A 19,483-nucleotide genomic window follows, 5' to 3' on the forward strand; every position below is an offset into this window, starting at 1 on the left:
CCTTAACCTTTCCCCAGGTACCCCAAACACACACATACATACTGTACCATCCAAGTTAGGAACTTACCTATGTGTTGTTTGTGTGTGTGTGTGTATAATGTAACTGTGTGTATGATATATGAATTAGTGGTATGTGTACTGAGTGTGCAGGAATGGACAATTGATTTTTGACTAATTTTTAGTGTGTAGTATGTTTGTGCTTGAATTGGTGATAGGTATGCAAGTGTCTAGGCTGGTTTGTATGTGTATGTGCCTGAGCTGGTAGTGTGTGTCTATATGCACCTAATTGATTTGTGTGTTTGTATATGTGCAATTGTGTCACACCCTCCTGTCTAACAGTGCAATATTTAGATCCTGAGAGCTGGCCTGACCCCACAGGGCAATAGTAGGGTCAAGGCGAAGAGTGGAAACTGCTTTAGCGAACCCAATGGCTCGGCGATAGGAACAAGGCAGAGGTTGAGGCAGGACTGGTCCCACATCCCATAGACACCCGGGGTGAAGAAAGACACTGGGGGACAGGCAGGAGGGGAGAAAAGCAGGAGCAAACACCAAAGAGACAAGCCAGCGACCCATCACCTGGTCATTCTGAAGCCTGGTGTATGGCTGGGGTGTAGGAGAGGTGGGGCCCCAAGAATGCCTGCAAGGGGCGGTGCCCAGTTTGCGAGTTTCTGTGAGGGAGAGTCCCACTACTGAACGGAAGATCAAGTCATGGCAGGTAAATGTCAGGGCCTCCCTTGGGGTTGAACGCAGCCCAACACCCAAGTCTTGGGGACACGCCCTGAGGCCTGAACTGAGCATGCGCTCCAAGGCTGCTAGAGAGCGCCTATACCAAACTAGATGAGTGCAACTTCCAAGATTGTTTAAAACACTTAAAGACTAACTGGCTGAATGAGGCATGAGGTAACAACCTAGTTAATCAGTTGCTATTAAAGAACTGGAAGAAAAAATGGATTTTATAGAAAAGGGAAAGGGATAGAGGGAGGGTCACTGCTAAAGAGATGAAAAGTGGGTTGATTAGATGAGTTGAGATGACACGACATGTGACACCTTGAGGGACACTGGAGTTAACAGGTAGTCCAAGAAATGGGATAAGAATCAACAGTTCCTGTTGAGGCCATGGTTAACACAGTCCCATCTGTGGATGATTTCTTGTTCCTCAATCTCACATTCAGGTTTATTTTGAAAGTTTTTATGTTTAAGGACAGTTACAATGAAGTCAGTGATGAAATGTCCACAGAAGTTAAAGTGTTCTGCCATGGGTTTGCGTGTATTTCTGGAATTGTTTTGAAATCATTATCCAGTGTCCTTTTACATAGGAATTGCCCCAATTGGTTAATGAAGAGAGCAGAGGGGCATTGTAAGCAGATGACAACACATGACATTGGTTGGGGGTAGGGGTGCTGCCTATAAACCAGAAAAGGTTTGTCCCATGCCCCCCTTCAAGACCACTTTGAGAAAGCTATCACTTTCCTGTAGGGACTGAAGGTCATTAATGATGTGTCCAAGGTGTTCAAGCTGGGGGCTGTAAGTGATGACCAGAGGGATTATGACGTTCTTATCACAGGGTTGATATAACAGCAGGTCAGAGTGCGGTCTGAGTCTTGCTCTGTTGGTTTGAGTTCTTATGGTTTGGGGACTATATTGTAAGCAGAGGAAACCCTTCCCCAGAGGTGTGTGTCCTGGTTTGTGAGATCAGGCTACACACAGCTGTCATGCAGAGTTTGGCTCTAGATGATAGATTCAATGATGTGCTTAGAACGAAAGCTGGTGGTGCAGACACAGCTGTAGTGGTTTGTTGGTTTTCCAATACAATGTGGTGGTGATATGGCCATTGCAAAGTTTCAGTGGTACTAGATACCTGTCAGCAAGAACACCCAGTAAGGACTGCTGAATCCTACTAGCAATGATATGCAAGAAACTTAGTCAGAACCCAGGCTGATTTTGTATGGTGGAAAGCACCTTAGCAAGGCCTGGAGCATGGGGGTGGTCTCCAGTAGTCTGTAGCCCCTTTGCATCCTGTCCTAGCCTGTTTCCTTCTATTTGGCATCTGGCACACTTTCCTACCTCTCTTGCCATGTCTTGATGTTACCAATTATATGTTTGGGAGACTGCCTTTAAACAGCCAGGGTGCCAATTCAGAAACTCCTTTTCCTGGTAAGGGGATTCTTATTGCTCTATCTTTGGGCTCTTGGGCCCTCCTCACAGTCTCTCTGGGCCTTGTATAATCCCCCACACTATTTCTGGCCCTTGCAGCATCATCTTCAGCAGACAACCTCTTTGGTTAAATGCTAGGAGTCAGGAATGGATACCCATTTTTGATACCTGGTAGTACTGACTTCACATAAGCATAATTATAGTGATAAACTTTGTATTTCTTTGTGGACTCACTTACACCCTGGACTTAACTGTCCTGTTTAGAAAGCTCTATGTTTAAGCCAACCTGGACAGCACTCACTGAAATGAGAACATCTGTAAGACTATCAGTGCAAATGAAAGCAAAGGCTAGTGCCAGTGCTGACTCAAACAAAAGGAACTCTGGATGTATTTGAAGGCAAGGGACCAGAAGAGGCCCCAATACTTGCCCAGACTTTGGGGAACTGGATCACATTTTTACAAGCAATGGCACTGCCAAGCTCAAAAGGAGGTGATGAACTGTCATCTAAAGAAAGTGTCCTGAACACCAACAAAAGCAGCCTTGATCCCACATGTACCAGAAGATCTATCAGGTTAGCCAGGAGCTGTACAGCTCAGATCAGACCTTACCAGGGATCCTTGCTTTCTGTGAAAAAAAAAAAATCCCCAATTTTCACATTAAAAAAAGTAACCGAAAATCCACACTGCCAAATTTCTAGACCCATGTGGAGTCCCCTGGTGAGCTGACATGGTCCCATGCACCTGATCAGATCAGTGCATGCAGTTGCTTTGTAACTGGACTTGGTGTGCAGCCCTGGACTCAGCATGCAAGTTCAGACCTGAAACACAGCCCCAGACAGGGCAAGTCTGGGTTGGTCTGTAAGCCCCATTTAGCACGTAGATCTGGCAGCAGGCTCAGGACCAGGACCAGCTCTCTAACATCTACTACGCAGTTACCACAAAAGATTTTTTTTTCCCTTTAAGCTGCTATTCAAAATCAAGTTGTTTGCTCTATACAGGGGTGTGCTATATAAAAGAAACTATAGTATATATAAAGTTAAAAGTGACAAAGTTATATCTTTCCTATCATATAACAAAAAGATATTAGATATATTACATTAATTATTAATCAGCTCATTTTTAAGTAGTCATCATCAGCGATCCCTCATGGTTGAGGATGATCACTCCCATGTGTCCACAAGTCAAGAAAAAGGTTATAGATGAGTCCATTGATGGCTAAGAAGGCTGATCCTACAGCCACAGATTCTCCAGCACAGCGTTTCTCAACCTGTGGTACGGGTACCCCGGGGATACGTGAGACACGGGCAGGTGGTATGTGGGTGCCATGTTTTGAGTTTGCCCTGCCCCCGTGCCCTCTGAGTTGGAGGCGTCTTTGCCTGTTTGGGCTGGAAGTTCCGGCCACCGCCCCTCCTGCTGTGCCGGATGGGGCTTTCACTCCCCAACATCAGTGTGCTGAGGGACAGGGAGGGACACCCCGTGCAAGCTGCTTTGCCCCGGACCGTGGTCCACAAAGAAAAAGTGGGACTTGGCTCGCAGCGGTGAAACCGGGAGTGCCACAGTGGGACTTCCAGTTTTGATTTTGCCACGTTGATTGGCAACGGTTATGTAAGGTACCAAAGGTTGAGAACCACTGCTCCAGCAGATGCCACATGTGGTGGTTAAAGGGAGGGCTGAACCACAGATCTCTTGATTTTGTTTTTTTCCCCTTCTATTTCTGTCATTTTTTCTGCCTCCAGGGTGAGGTGGTTTTCCTCAAATTAAGATGTACCTTCTCTCACTATCCTAGGCTAGTTCTTCCCAATTTGTGATGTTAATGCCACACTTCTTAATGTTTTCCTTGAGAGTGTCCTTGAAGTGTTTTCTCTGACCCTCGTGTGTCCTTTGTTCTTGGCTGACTTGGGAGTATACCAGTTGTTTTGGTAAACATAGATCAGGCATACATACACAATGCCTTGTCCACTGCAGCTGATATGTTGAATAATTAATGATTCTATGCTGGTGGTTCATAGGTTCATAGCTCTTTGGGTCAGAAGGGACCTCAGTAGATTGAGTCCAACCCCCTGCCATGAGCAGGAAAGAGCACTGGGGTCAGACAACCCCAGCCAGGTGCATGTCTAGCCTCCTCTTAAAGACCTCCAAGGTAGGGGAGAGCACCACCTCCTTGGAAGCCCATTCCAGATTCTGGCAACCCTTACCATAAAGAAGTTCTTCTTGATATTTAACCTAAATCTGCTCTCTGTCAGTTTATGGCCATTGTTCCTAGTTACTCCAAGGAGTGCCCTTGTAAACAGAGCATCTCTTATTCCTTGCTGCCCCCCTGATAAATTTGTAGGCAGCCACAAGATCACCTCTCAGCCTTCTTTTGTGGAGGCTGAAGAGATCCAGGGCCCTCAGTCTCTCCTCATAGGGCTTTGCCTGCAGACCCCTAAACATATGAATGGCCCTCCTCTGAACCCTTTTGAAGGTGTCCACATCCCTCTGGAAGTGGGACACCCAAAACTGGACACAGTACTGCAACTGCGGCCTGACCAATGCAGCATAGAGGGGAAATATTACTTCCCTGGATCTGTTTGTCATGCACCTGCTAATGTATGATAAAGGGCAGTTAGCTTTACTGATTGCTTTGTCTCATTGTGTTTGCATTGGTAAGGACACTGGCATTTGTGTGATGATCCTTTCAAGTTTTGCTAAGGATCTTCTGGAGGTAGAGCTGGTGAAGGCATTCCACACTTTTCAGGTGGTCCCTGTAGGTCACTTGGGCTAAGTACAGACAGTCAAAAAGCCTGAGGCTGAATTGATTCAACTTTCACAGGTTAGTCTAAGCTGCATTGATTGAGCCAATAAGCAAGTGAACAGACATTCACTTTTGATTCTGGAAATGCAGCCAAATGCCTGCAGTGGCCCAGACCAGAAGCTGGGGAATGCAAGAGCATGCCTCCCTGCTCAGCTGGAGCAGACAGCTTAGGACAATTACACAGTGAAACTGAGTAGCTTTTGGTCAGTAATATTCAAATGTATGTATTAATGCACAGTTCATTACAATGCAACATGCTTTATCTATATACAGTTTTAGACACCTGACAGGTTTTCAGCAAGAGTGGGTGCATCTATACAAGATGCTATGTTGTCATAGAGATGAGGTACGGCAACATACCTCATTGCTACAGCAATGTAGCACGCAGGCAGGCACAAACCATGACACCGACACTACTGCGCGTTAGGGTCAGAAACGACTTGTGCACTGCTGGGACTGTGTAGTAACACTGGTTCCTGCGCAGTCTTTTAGTGCATGCTAAAGCAATGGCTGCACAATAACAAATCTGCAGTTGGGGGCATGTGTAGATGCACCCTTTATTATCAGAATGCTGGGAAAATTTATTAGAAATAGTCTTGTCCCCCTCCCCGTATACATACATCACCCTGTTGGTACCCTCACCCTGTTGGCATTTTATATAGCCAACTTCTGTAGCAAACAGGGAGTGCACATGCTTTTAAAATAAATTTCAAAAGATGTAATACATCATATTTACTGCAACTTGTATGCTTTTTGCTTAGATTCAAGTTATAGCCTGCTCTTTTCACTGAAGTTAGGGTAAATAATCCTCTAAGGGGTACTTCATCTTTATTAGTTCTTCTGTCTCCTCTTTATAATCAGATAACACAACATAAATAATATTATTAGTACATTTATAGGTGAACTCAGAGATGAAGTATTGTTTTCCAGAAATGACCACCACCTTGTGTAACTGCCTTGTGATTTACCTGATAATCTGCATAATGAATTCCAAGTCAGAGATGCTTCCTGACATTCTAAAGTTAACTACTTAACCAATGGTCAAAACGGAGAAACAGGTAAGCGATGGGGGACGGGGCATTGCTGAGACTAGGGGGTCAGTGGGCACAACCGCTGAAGGCCTCAAATGCCTCTACACGAATGCTCGAAGTATGGGGAAGAAGCAGGAGGAACTCGCCCTCCTCCTAGCTGTCACCAGCCCTGACATAGTAGGGATCACAGAAACGTGGTGGGACTCATCGCATGACTGGGCGGTGAGTGTCAAGGGCTATAGGCTATACAGGAAGGACAGGATAGGAAGGAAAGGTGGAGGAGTAGCACTCTACATCAAGGAGGAATATACTTCCTCGTTAATTAGCATGGGGGTAGAGGGGGGGCACTCTGAGGTGCTCTGGGTTAGAGTAAAAGGCAGTCCAGGGGAGAGAGACTTAACGGTGGGAGTCTACTATAGACCTCCCAACCAGGGAGAAGAGCTCGACCTGGAATTCTTAGGTCAGCTTACAGAGGCAGTGAGGGCTAAGGATGTGGTCATCATGGGGGACCTGAACTTCCCAGACATCTGCTGGGAGGAGCAGTCAGCCAAGTCTGATCGCTCACGTCGGTTCTTAGCCAGACTGCAGGACCTCCATCTAACCCAGGAGGTGCACAGTCCCACCAGGGGAGACGCCTTGTTGGACCTAGTGCTGGCCACGGGTGATGACCTGGTGAGGGGGCTGCGGGTGATGGGCCACCTGGGAGACAGTGATCATCGCTTGCTGGAATTCACCATCCAGCGTAAGGTGGCAAAGGGCTGCAGCAAGGCAACAGCCCTAGACTTTAGGAGGGCTGACTTCAACAAGCTAAGGAGGATCGTTGGGGAAGCGCTGAGGACCCAGAGGGGAAGGGAATCAGATGTCGAAGGTGAGTGGTTGCTCCTTAAGGAGACGATCCTCCATGCCCAAAGGGAGGTAATCCCAACAAGGGTCAAAGGGAGCAGGAGGGCACATAAACCCCCATGGCTCACTAAGAGCATCCGGGAATGTCTCCTTGCTAAAAGGGAGGCATATACCCAATGGAGAGATGGGGTCATCGCCAAGAAGGACTATGTTATAGTCGCCCGAGGATGTAGGGGGGCAGTCAGGAGGGCCAAGGCAGAGTTGGAGATAGGACTAGCTTCCCGGATTAAGGACAATAAGAAGTCCTTCTTCAAATACATAGGGGGTAAAAAGAGGGTCCCGGGTAATGTGGGGCCCCTGCAGGACACGATGGGCAACTTAGTCATCACGCCAGATGACAAAGCTAACATATTTAACGATTTCTTTGCCTCTGTCTTCCTAAGTAGGGACCAGTTCAGCCACCTCCCTGCTGGGCCCCCCTCGGGCCCCGAGAGAGACACGCCTGGGCCAAGGGTTAGCGAGGAGTTAGTTAGGGTACTTCTGGAGAAGCTGGACGTGTTCAAGTCCGCTGGTCCGGACGATCTTCACCCTACGGTTCTACAGGAACTGGCTGAGGTCATTGCGGGACCCCTGGCACGGCTCTATGAGCACTCGTGGTGCTCTGGCGAGGTGCCGGAGGACTGGAAGAGGGCCAATGTGGTCCCTATCTTCAAAAAGGGAAAAAAAGAGGACCCGGGAAATTACAGGCCAGTTAGTCTGACCTCAATCCCGGGTAAGCTCTTTGAAAAAATTATCCTGGCACACATCCAGGAGGGCCTTGCGGGGGAATGCATGCTCAGGGGCAACCAACATGGGTTTATCAGTGGCAGGTCTTGTCAGACCAACCTGGTGGCCTTTTACGATCAGGTCACCAAATCATTAGACGCAGGGGTTGCTGTGGATGTAGTCTTTTTGGACTTCCGGAAGGCTTTCGACACTGTCTCTCACCCTGTCCTCATCAAAAAGCTGAGTGACTGTGGTGTCGATGCCCACACGGTCAAATGGGTCGCCAACTGGTTGGAGGGCCGCACCCAGAGGGTGGTAGTGGATGGGTTCTTCTCGACCTGGAAGGATGTGGGCAGTGGGGTTCCGCAGGGCTCGGTCCTCGGGCCTGCACTGTTCAACATCTTCATCAGTGACTTGGATGAGGGGGTAGAAAGCACCCTGTTCAAGTTTGCTGATGACACTAAGATGTGGGGGGATGTGGGTGCACTAGAAGGGTGCAATAGGCTACAAGCTGACCTTGACAGGTTGCAACGGTGGGCGGATGAGAATAGGATGGGGTTTAACACTGATAAGTGCAAGGTGTTGCACATGGGGAGGAAGAACCGGCACCACACTTACAGGTTGGGGAACTCTCCTCTTGCCAGCACGGAGACGGAAAAGGATCTTGGAGTCGTCATTGACTCCACGATGAACATGGGCCGGCAGTGTGGGGAGGCAGTCAAGAAGGCCAATCGTACCCTATCATGCATCCACAGATGCATCTCGAGCAGGTCCAGGGAGGTGATCCTCCCCCTCTATGCGGCACTGGTCAGGCCGCAGCTGGAGTACTGCGTCCAGTTCTGGGCGCCACACTTCAAGAGGGACGTGGACGATATGGAAAGAGTTCAGAGGAGGGCCACTCGTATGATCAGGGGTCAGCAGGGCAGGCCTTATGAGGATAGGCTACGGGACCTGAACCTGTTTAGCCTCCACAAGAGAAGGTTAAGGGGGGACCTTGTGGCCTGCTACAAACTGGTCAGGGGGGATCAGCAGGTATTGGGGGAGTCCCTGTTCCCCCGTGCGCTGCCAGGAGTGACCAGGAATAACGGTCACAAACTGGCGGAGGGTAAGTTTAGATTAGATATTAGGAGGCGCTACTTCACAGTCAGGGTGGCTAGGGCCTGGAACCAGCTTCCAGGGGAAGTGGTGCAGGCTCCTAGCCTGGGGATTTTTAAAAGGAAGTTAGATGAGCACCTTGCCGGGGTCATCTGACCCCGGTGCTCTTTCCTGCTAAGGCAGGGGGTCGGACTAGATGATCTACCTAGGTCCCTTCCGACTCTAGCTACTATGAAACTATGAAACTACTTTCACCTTTCCTCTCCTATGACCTCAATATGTTCCTATCAAGCTACTTTCTGCTCAGGTCACACTTCTCAGGTGAAAAAACGAAGCAGAACTCAGCATATACTTAGGCAGGAAAGTAATATGCAGATATAAATATTGGATGATGATAGTATAAACTTTCGAGATACATTTGAGGGTGCTATCTCAGTTTCTACTGCCTACGACTGCCCCCTAAAGAGGATAATATAGGATAATATAGATTTATCTGTCTGCCTGACTTAATTCATGTCCACTCTGAGGAGACTGACAAAAGAGACTACCATTTAGTGATAGCATGTGTTTGAATGAAGACTGTGGATTGCACTCAGCCCCATGTAGTATTGGGGCTGAGGATTCTGGATCCAGGTCAGTGGATTGTGCTTCCAAGCCCTGAGACCATAACTGATCACATTACCTCTATGGAGCAGTCCTATATTAACTCAACATATGTTACTTAATACATTCTGGAGATGTATCTTGCTAGACAAGACATAACCTTGTTATGATATGATGTGGTATGAGAACACTTAGCATGTGTTATTCTGCTTGAATATGCAGATGCTTGCATTTTAAGCGCATTTAACATATGTTAACAGTCCCATGTGACAAGACCCTTGGGTTTGGGACAGACATTACACATAAACCAGTTTCAGCGATCAGAAACTGGTTTAAACTTGTAACAGAACAGATATTTAACAATACTAGAATCAGAAGACTTCTGGAGAACCCATTGGCTGCTTCAGCTCATCTACTGCATAGGCCCATGGTGGCCAAACCGTGGCTCACCAGCATGGTACTTGTGACTCTCCAGAAATTGGCTGAAGCCCTGCCCACTTCTTCTGGGACTGCTAGCTCAGGTGCTGGGCTGCCGGGGCAGGGGCTGCAGCTGCGCTGCTTACCCCAGAGCATGCTCGCCATGGGGAAAGCCAGAGTAGCTCGGGGCTGTAGCAGCAGGAGGTGGGGGTGGTCGCCTTAACTCTGGGTCACTCAATACCCCTGCCCCCACACTCTGGCTCTTGAACTTTCATGGAGGATCTGATACAGCTCCCAGGGTAAATAATTCTGGCCACCCCTGACATAGGCAGTGTACCTCTACAATGGCGCCTAACACAGATGGTGGTCTAAAGTAACAACTTGAACCCTAATGACAAAGGGAGTTGCATCCTGTCTGATGCAGGGCTGCATCCTGTCTGAACATTCCTGAACAAAGAAAAGTCATGCTGTAACGTGGTGAGGGGTTTCATTCAACTGAGGACAGTCTGAGGTGGACTGCCTTTCCATAGCAGAGTTTTAAAGTAAGATGGTGCTTTCATTTTGACAGCTGGGGGCAAAGCAAAATGATAGCAAAGAGAAAATCTTTTATTATGAGGAAAGAAAATTCTTCATTAGGAAGTTAAACTGAATTGGTTTTAGCATTCTGGGCTATAACTGAAGATTGAACTGATGGCTGAATGTATTTAGGTGAACTACTATTGAATTGAAATTAGTTATCTCAAAGTATAATTTGGGTTTGTGAGCCCGTACTTTTTCAAATCAGAAAGGGATTTTAAGTAAAGCATTCTGTAATGCGTTTGAAGGATTGCAACACTTTTTGACAGAAAATAACGAGTTAGGTGGCTTGGCAGGTAATGGAAGATCATTTTTAACTTTCAGCAAGTTATTTCAACTGGAATTGTAAGTATCTACAATAGAGACCCTAAATTGATGGTTATAGATTGGTAAAAATACATCTATTTATTTGGGTAAGATTTTGATTGTGTCTGCATTTCCTTTCCTCTTTATGGAAGTACTAAAAGCCTATCGGTAAGAAGAAAAGGAACTTAGCATTTGGAACCTAGTGTGCTGGTCTAGCACATTAGCACACTGTCATTAGCAATCCTTCAGGCTGTGAAAGGTCTGGGGTGACTGCACTGTGTGTTGCAGTCAGTATTTGAACATGACAATTCCATCAATGTTAACTGATAAAAAGTGCTCTCCCATATGGGAGAATCTTCCTGTATGTGTCCAAGATTGTCTGTGTCCCTGGTTGGATCTGTTCGTATGCTACTCTACATAAGAACCATGTTAAAATACAGAAACCATATGTGTATGCCTGGGCAGTGGACCATAAACTGAACAGAAGCCAACAGCATGCTCTTGTTGCAAAAAAAAAAAAAAAAAAATCCAGCAGCACCCTGGGTTGAATTAACAGTAGTGTTATTTGCAAATCAAGGGAAGTGATTTTTCTGCTCTATTCAACACTAGTGAGACATCACTTGGAGTACTGTGTCTGGAAGATAAAAAATCCAGGACTCCTGGTAGGATCATATAGAAGCATGGATCTAACTGCCTTAATATGCAGGTCCATGTAGGTGTGTTAATTCACTTCAAGCTGGACTTGTAAAGGGGCACTCCTGGCTGTTTGGCAGCATTTGAATAAACAGGGACATCTAATCAAGATGGCACCTAAGCAGTAGAGAGCACACAGACAGACAAAGCAATCTAGGTGTGAAGCTATTCACTGAAAGAATTTACAGAAGAAGTAAAAATAAATTGAAACATTGACACGACCATGCAAACATTGTAAAAAAATCATTGTGGAACAGACTTGTTTTACTTCTAAAGCAGATTATTTAATGTGAGATAAAATGGCACACCATTTGAACAGAGCCCTTTTGTACATGGATGGGAGGCATTTATTTTATCCTGAAAAATATGGAAACTACTCCATATAGTTCAATGGAGCAAAACCTGAGACTGACCACTCCCTTTTCTCTCTACTTTCTAGATTATTTTATACTTTGTAAATATGATTTTCTGTTGGAGAGCCCCAGGGCCCAAATAAATAATAAAAATAAACACCACAATAATAATAAAAATAGTACTGTTTGTCATATGGATAAATAGGAGTTGCAGGGATAGGAGTCAACAAAACTTTGTAAAAGAAGGACATGAATGGGCAAAAGCAATTGGTGACAGACGGGGGGACAAGACTGAACTCCTCAGTGAGTTCTTTGCCTCAGTCTTCCTAAACGAGGGGCAAGACAAGTCTCACAATGGGATTGTAGAGAGGCAGCAGCTGGGTGCCAGACTACCAAGCGTTGACCCTGAGATGTTGCAGAGTGACTTGGAAGGATTGGATGTCTGTAAGTCGGCAGGCCCGGATGAGCTTCATCCGAGGGTACCGTAGGCACTGGCTGATGTCATTTCACAGCCACTGGCAAGAATATTTGAGCACTTGTGGCACACGGGCCAGGTCCCGGAGGGCCGGAAAAGGGCCAATGTGGTCCCTATTTTCAAGAAGGGGAGGAAGGAGGATCCAGGCAACTATAGACCAGTCAGTCTCACCTCCATCCTTGACAAAGTCTTTGAAAAGATTATTAAGGCTCATATATATGAGAGCCCAGCAGGAAAAATCACGCTGAGAGGAAACCAGCAAGGGTTCATAGCAGGTAGATCATGCCTGACTAATCTGGTCTCTTTCTATGACCAGGTTACAAAACACCTGGACACAGCAGTAAGGGTTGACATCATTTACTTAGACTTCAGGAAGGCCTTCAATACGGTAACCCACCCCATACTGGTGAACAAGTTAAAAGGCTGTGACTTGGATGATTACACAGTCCGGTGGGTGGCAAATTGGCTAGAGGGTCGTACCCAGACAGTGGTAGTGGATAGGTCAGTATCAACCTGGAAGAGCGTGGGTAGTGGGGTCTCACAGCGCTCGGTCCTTGGACAGATACTCTTCAATGTCTTCATCAGTGACTTGGATGAGGGAGTGAAGTGTACTTTGTCCAAGTTTGCGGATGATACAAAACTGTGGAGAGAAGTGGACACACCAGAGGGCAGGGAACAACTACAGATAGACCTGGACAGGTTGGACAAATGGGCAGAAAACAATAGAATGCAATTTAACAAGGACAAAGTGCTGCACCTAGGGAGGAAAAATGTCCAGCACACGTACTGCGTAGAAAATGACCTGCTCAGTGGCACAGAAGCGGAAAGGGATCTTGGAGTCCTAGTGGACTCCAAGATGAACATGAGTCGTCAGTGTGACAAAGTCATCAGAAAAGCTAACTGTACTTTATCATGCATCAGCAGATGCATGACAGACAGAACCAAGGAGGTGATACTTTCCCTCTGTTGGGCACTGGTCAGACTGCAGTTGGAATACTGCATGCAGTTTTGGGTGCCACACTTCAAGAGGGATGTGGATAACTTGGAGAGGGTCCAGAGAAGGGCCACTCATATGGTTAAGGGCTTACAGGCCAAGCCCTATGAGGAGAGACTAGGGCACCTAGACCTCTTCAGCCTACACAAGAGAAGGCTGAGAGGCGACCTTGTGGCTGCCTATAAATTCATCATGGGGGCGCAGAAGGGAATTGGTGAGGTCTTACTTAACAAGGTGCCCCTGGGGGGTCACAAGAAATAATGGCTATAAGCTAGCAGAGAGCAGATTTGGACTGGACAATAGGAGGAACTTCTTCACAGTTAGAGTGGCCAAAATCTGGAATGGGCTCCAAGGGAGGTGGTGCTCTCCCCCACCCTGGGGGTCTTCAAGAGGCGATTGGATGGGCATCTGGCTGGGGTCATCTGAACCCAGCACTCTTTCCTGCCTATGCAGGGGGTCGGACTCGATGATCTATAGAGGTCCCTTCTGATCTTAGCATGTATGAATCTATGACCCATCTACCTACTTGAGGTTTTATGGGGGCACTAGTATGCATATAGATCCAGGTGATTCAGTTAATACAGTACAGGGGTGTCAAGGATACAGTCTGTATGCTGAATCTGGCCCACAAGCTATTTCACTTGGCCCCTGGGAGAGGTCAGGAATTCAGGAGTGGGGGGTTGCTGCCAAATTCTCAGATACGGAGGCCTGTTGGGAACAGCAGCAGGGGGCAAATACCGGTTGTGTTAAACCCTGCACCGCTGCTCATCCTGAGGGGCCTGGATATGGCCTGCATGGCTCTTTAGGGGTATAGGTGAGTTTGAAACTGCTGATACAGTGCACCCACACCTTGAATACTGTGTGGACTACTCCCACCTCAAAAAAGATGTTGTAGAACTAGGAAAGGGCAATATAGATGATCAAAAGTATAGAGAGGCTTGAGGATGAGCGAAGATTAAATGAGACATGACTTTCCAGCTTAGCTAAAAGACATTTGAGGTAGGATGTGATAAAGGTCTATACAGTCATGTATGAAAGTAAATAGGGATTAACTGTCTGCTGTCTCTCTCATAATACTAGAAATAGAGAACTACAGTGAAATTACTATTTGCAGGTTTAAGACAAACAACAGTAAGTTGTTTTTTTTCAAATTATATAAGTAGCTTGTGGAACCCGCTACTGCTGGATGTTGTAGAGTCTGTTTAACCAGGCTTAAAAAGGGATTGGATAAATTCAGGGAGGACATATCTATCATTGGAGTATTAAACGTGGTAGTCAAAGGTGCAACCTCAGAATAAGGGCTTCCTTAGACTTTGATTGCTAGAAGCCATAGGCAGAGAGAGGCTGGGGAAAGATCATCCTGGATTTCCCCTGCTCATATACTTTTTCCCTTACCACCTACTCCTTACCGCCTACTGTTTCTGAGAGATAGTATACTGGGTTAGTGTTACCTGTTATCTGACCCAGTCTGGGGTTTCTTATGTTCTTAACCTTTAATTAAATACTGACTATTTGTAAAATTTTCAATCTTACTACCCAGAAGTGTTTATAATTCAGTGTAAAGAGAATAATAACCTTCCTATTAATTTAAATAGTGTGAATTTGTATTTTATTCATACTCTTCAATGGTAAGTATGCGATTAGCAAATTGATTCCTATTACAGTCTTGTAAAACAGTTGTATCCTGTTTTATGTAAAACAGTTGTATCCTGTTTTATTTAGACAGGCTGGGAATCAAGTTAACGGACAGAATAAGTTGTTCTAGCTTAAAATATCAAAATTTTCAGGGTCAAGAATTTACAGATTTATTGTGTATTTCTATTGTAACTGAAACTGGATTTTAGAGAAAAGTATGCGTAATTGTTTTTGTGAATAAATATTAACTTATTGATCTTCTGCACTCTACAAGTGATGCTAAAAATGATATTCCATGAGCTTCTGTGATTTGATTGGGCAAGTGGCAGAAAAAACCCAACTGCTGATCACAGCAAAAACAGATGCAAACTGCTATGTGTTGAAAGTGACATTAATCACTGTCACTTCCTAATGTTTTTGAGCTTGTCAGAAAGCTTTTTTTTGGCCACTAAAATCAGTTAGATGCCTTAAACTTATTCTTGGGAAATTCCAGGAATTGAAAGTTATTATACTATAGGGAAAGTTCCAGAAAGAAGTCATTTAGAGGATACAATGCTTCCAAAAAGGAAAAAAAAAAGAGAGAGATACACTAAGCCAGAATGTAGCAGCACAACGTAAATATAAAAAATCTGTGTGTACCCCTATGGAAAAGGTCTTGAGGGTAGCAAGGCAAGTACAAAATTGACTAAATATTGTCCAGAACTCCTGAAATATGAAGATTTCAGTTTTGTCTGTCAAGAACTGAATAAGGGAACTTACTTTTTCCAAAACTCAAAATGTAAATGCAAGACCAGAACACGAGTTAAACGATTTGGAGATCAGCACACACATCATTACAGTGAGCCACACATAGAAAATGCACTATAAAAATGCTAAAATGTGTAATACAATGAGTCACCCACAAGTAGACTGATGTTGTTTTTAAAATAACCTACCACCACCACCAAAAATCTTGTAAACTAGGAATACTGGCTCTGTGGGCATGTCTATGAGACAATGTGTATTAGACCAATTCTACTGCACATTAACGTATCACAGCAAAAACCATGCTAATATGCTAATGCATAGTAGAATTAGTCTTTTGTGTACTAAGCATCACAAAAACACTGCGCCTTTGCTACTGCATATTAGCATCAGCTACTGTGCATTTATGTGGTACCTCGTATTAGAGGTACTAAACAATGTGCAGTAGAAAAGGCACATTAATGCATGTGTACATGCATCCACTATATACATGTTTAATATTTTACGTTTCACATTTATATTTTTCTATAGCAAGACACACTGAGATGTATAGAATACAAGATAGATTAGCCTACAAATTAGCCTAGTAAATATCAAATTCTAAACTGTTGATGTGGTTATGGAAAGTGATAAATCCAAAGAGCGATACATCCAAGACTTCTATTACTTCCACAGGTAACTTTCAACCACTGTTTACACTTCTGCTGTGCTACAGAAAGCCACCTTTATCCTGTGTACATGTAACTTCACTCTCTGAAATCTCAGCTTTACAGCCTGCCTATCTTTCCTGGACCTCACCAAACTCAGCCCCAAATTTTAATATATTTAACCTCAAACAATTAAAAAAATATATAGTGCATATGCATTCCTGTCTTCCCATTCTATTATTGTACCCTGTGCATATATCCTTTTCTGTGTTAAGTCTTAATTGCAGCTTGGTCTTGTGAGAAACTGTGCAGAATAAGGGGAATTCAATACCCTGAAGAACTGAAACTAAAGTGTGCTCTATATACCCTTGGTCCAATAGCCTGCAATACTTGTCATTTCTTTTGCCTTTATAGCACACTTCCTGGACACAGGCTTTCCATTTGTTACCAATTTAAGACAAGTAATCATCTCCCCAGTTCCTTAGTAATTTAACCATATGCTTTTCCCAGAGCACCAATTGAGTGGGTACTTTGAGGCCATGCCTATAGCACCTTCCTGCTGTGATTTGGACTGCTACCAAGAAACAAGCCCTACCCCACTGCTTTTGGTCTGCCTACACATGAACTCAGCATATAGGCGGAATACACAGTTGAGATGGGTCCTGAATACATGTCTCGGTTAAATCATCTATGTTGCTTCATTGTGGGCTTTTGAGTGGGTGAAACAGGAGTAAGTAGGCAGTACGGACACAGGCTATGTTTACAATTCAGAGTTTTGGGACATGACAATCAAAGCAATAAAAAATAATCAACAGCCATGTTGACTTTGTAATGGTTCCAAAAAACACTTGCTCTACTTCAGCCAGCACAAGAAATATACATGCTTAGACAAAGCATTAAATATTTCTTATGGATTTAGTTTATTACTATTTGAATATTTAGTATTAAAAATTTGACTTCCATGTGTATGAGGATAAGAAGGAACGAGACCACAGAAACAAAGATAGATGAGAAGGGAGAAACAAAGACAGAAATAAACAGCCTATGATAAAATATAAATGAGATCTTCATGATTTATCACCAAAAAGATAAAAATGAATGAAGGGCCACACAACATAAACTGTAACTAAATAAAGAACTGTGATAATTCACATAATTATTTTTAGTTAAATCCCATGTGCAATCAGGGCTGGTAAAATATTTCCTGGTTAAGGCTCTGTACACAGTACTTATGCTTCAGAAATCTATCCTTTTGATTTTCAATAAAGCATAACTTTTATCAGACATCTGACCAAAGGGCCACCTTACAAAGAACTCCAAACTCAGGCTGGTCTAAACATCTGAATGAACTATTTTCTTTTTAGAAAATGGGATTTTGTTGGAATCAAGTGTTTCCATTAAGTAATCTAAAACCATAAAATTCTAGAATAGTACAGACTGAAAAGACCTTGAAAGGTCCAACTCCTTGCTCTAGGTAGGATCATCCCTTTCCAAACTATCCCATACTTTGGGGAATAAACAGATTTAGGATGTGTGCAACAAAGAATATGCTGACAGGACAGAACATGGACACCAACAATGCCCAAACATGAAGAGTTCATTAGAGTGAAAGGAAGGATACAAAAAGAGAGATTTCAGAGCAGAAAAGGGTTCCCGAGAGGGGAACCCAAGGCCACCATGGATAGAGAGCACATCCCCACCCTGTTTCACCCACCCCACTGGAGGGGCTGGAGAGGCAGGGGGGCTCGGTTGCTGACATCTGACATTCAAGAGAGAACCTCAGATGTCACCTACAAAAGCTTAAACCTTTCTGAACCGGTTAGTTTCTAAGGTGCCATCCTGCCTTGCTTTCTGCCTGACTGCAGACTCGCTCATCTAATTACCTCTCAAAAAAGTTTTGATATAATCATTCTTCATCCCAATCCCAGACAAGAACTAGTACTAAACTATCAGCAATTCCTACTGGGCAGAAATCATGCATTTTGATCAGCTTCATCAACAAAGGTTAGTGACTGACTCTAAGGTATTGTATAAATGCTGGGTGATGAATTCTTTCAATTTACTAGGTGAGGATTTCTTTTTACTTTTGTTTCAATGAATGAATCCAAAGTAGAGAAAAGGAAAATTTAATATTGGTAAAAATCCTTATTTGCTTACATTTGCACTATTCTCAGAATTTCCAAATGCTCCTTTAAATCCAGTCTAATTGGGCACATACAGACAAGGACACACGTATGGTTTGTGGTGTTGCAGACCCTTCTGCGGTGTCACAAACTATGTGCGCTGCACATGCAGGCATTCACTGTGCTGCTAATTAGCAGAATGGCAGGGTTTTTTGACATTGGGAGATCCTAGTGTCAACCCCTCACCCCCAAGTCTGAAAAAAGCAGGGTGGCACACAAAGCAGCAGTGTGAATCTCCCAAAACTGGAGCCTGGCTGCTAGCTAGGCTCCATGCACCCAGATCGCCACTGCTGGAGCCCTGGGAGGCTCCCAGGACCCCAGGTAAGCCTTCTGGGGCCAGCCTAGGTGCTGGTCCCAGGCTCCCCTACTCTACCTGGGGCAATTTGTGATAACTGTGTACCGCTGCTATTTGACATGACCGCTTGTCAGGATGCGCCCATTGTATCTATGCATCTTTTACCACCTGGCTTATGGTTCTTTCCACTGAGACTCTTATACATATATTTAAATGAGTGTCTTTACTATTTATTTAATGTACGTTTTATTTATGGCAGCAAATTTCTTAAGAATGTAGACTTCACTCTGCATTCTGAATAAACACATATTGTTCTTTGGTTATATATAAACCTCTAGTATGAATTAGGTTTCACAGTGACCCATTTGTCCTCTTGAAAAAAATGCTCAGAACACACCAAATTTGTTGAATGACTAGTGTGTAGTTGTAGTAATGCAAACCAATAACTTACGGTTAATGTATATAGCTACATATACACTAGCCAACTGCCCATCAAGGATGACTAGGGGGGGGAGGGGCTGGGATGGAGTGCTGCCACCTAACTCCTCACGCTGTCATTGTTCTGCCTCTTCAAGGAGTGGGGTGAGAGAGCCAAGGCCAGCTCACCCTTTGTCTGGTCCTTGGCGTGGCTTTGGAATCATGGTGGTGCTCCCCCACACTCGGAGCAATTGGATTGGCTCTTTCTGTCAGCCAGTCAGAGTGCAAATAAAGCATTACGAACAGACAGACTTAGGCTTTTATAATATTAGAATCATAGTATACATAACTATAGTTATATATAACTACTGTTATAGTAATAAAGAGAAGGTAAGAGCAAAGCAGAATTTCTTTTCACTAGGATGCTAAATCAGAAGAACAAGTCAGCAGAAGAGAACGGATA

At 44.5% G+C, this 19,483-nt stretch overlaps 1 protein-coding gene across 3 annotated transcripts in view; it reads right to left on the reverse strand.

Moving 5' to 3' along the window:
- DYNC2H1 (dynein cytoplasmic 2 heavy chain 1) overlaps window positions 1-19,483 on the reverse strand; it is a 464,482-nt gene that overhangs the window by 45,119 nt on the left and 399,880 nt on the right. The gene's annotated exons all lie outside the window — the stretch shown is intronic.

The sequence above is a fragment of the Crocodylus siamensis genome, chromosome 1 (assembly GCF_052110815.1).
Source record: "Crocodylus siamensis isolate JL-2025a chromosome 1, ASM5211081v1, whole genome shotgun sequence".
Taxonomy (NCBI): domain Eukaryota; kingdom Metazoa; phylum Chordata; order Crocodylia; family Crocodylidae; genus Crocodylus; species Crocodylus siamensis.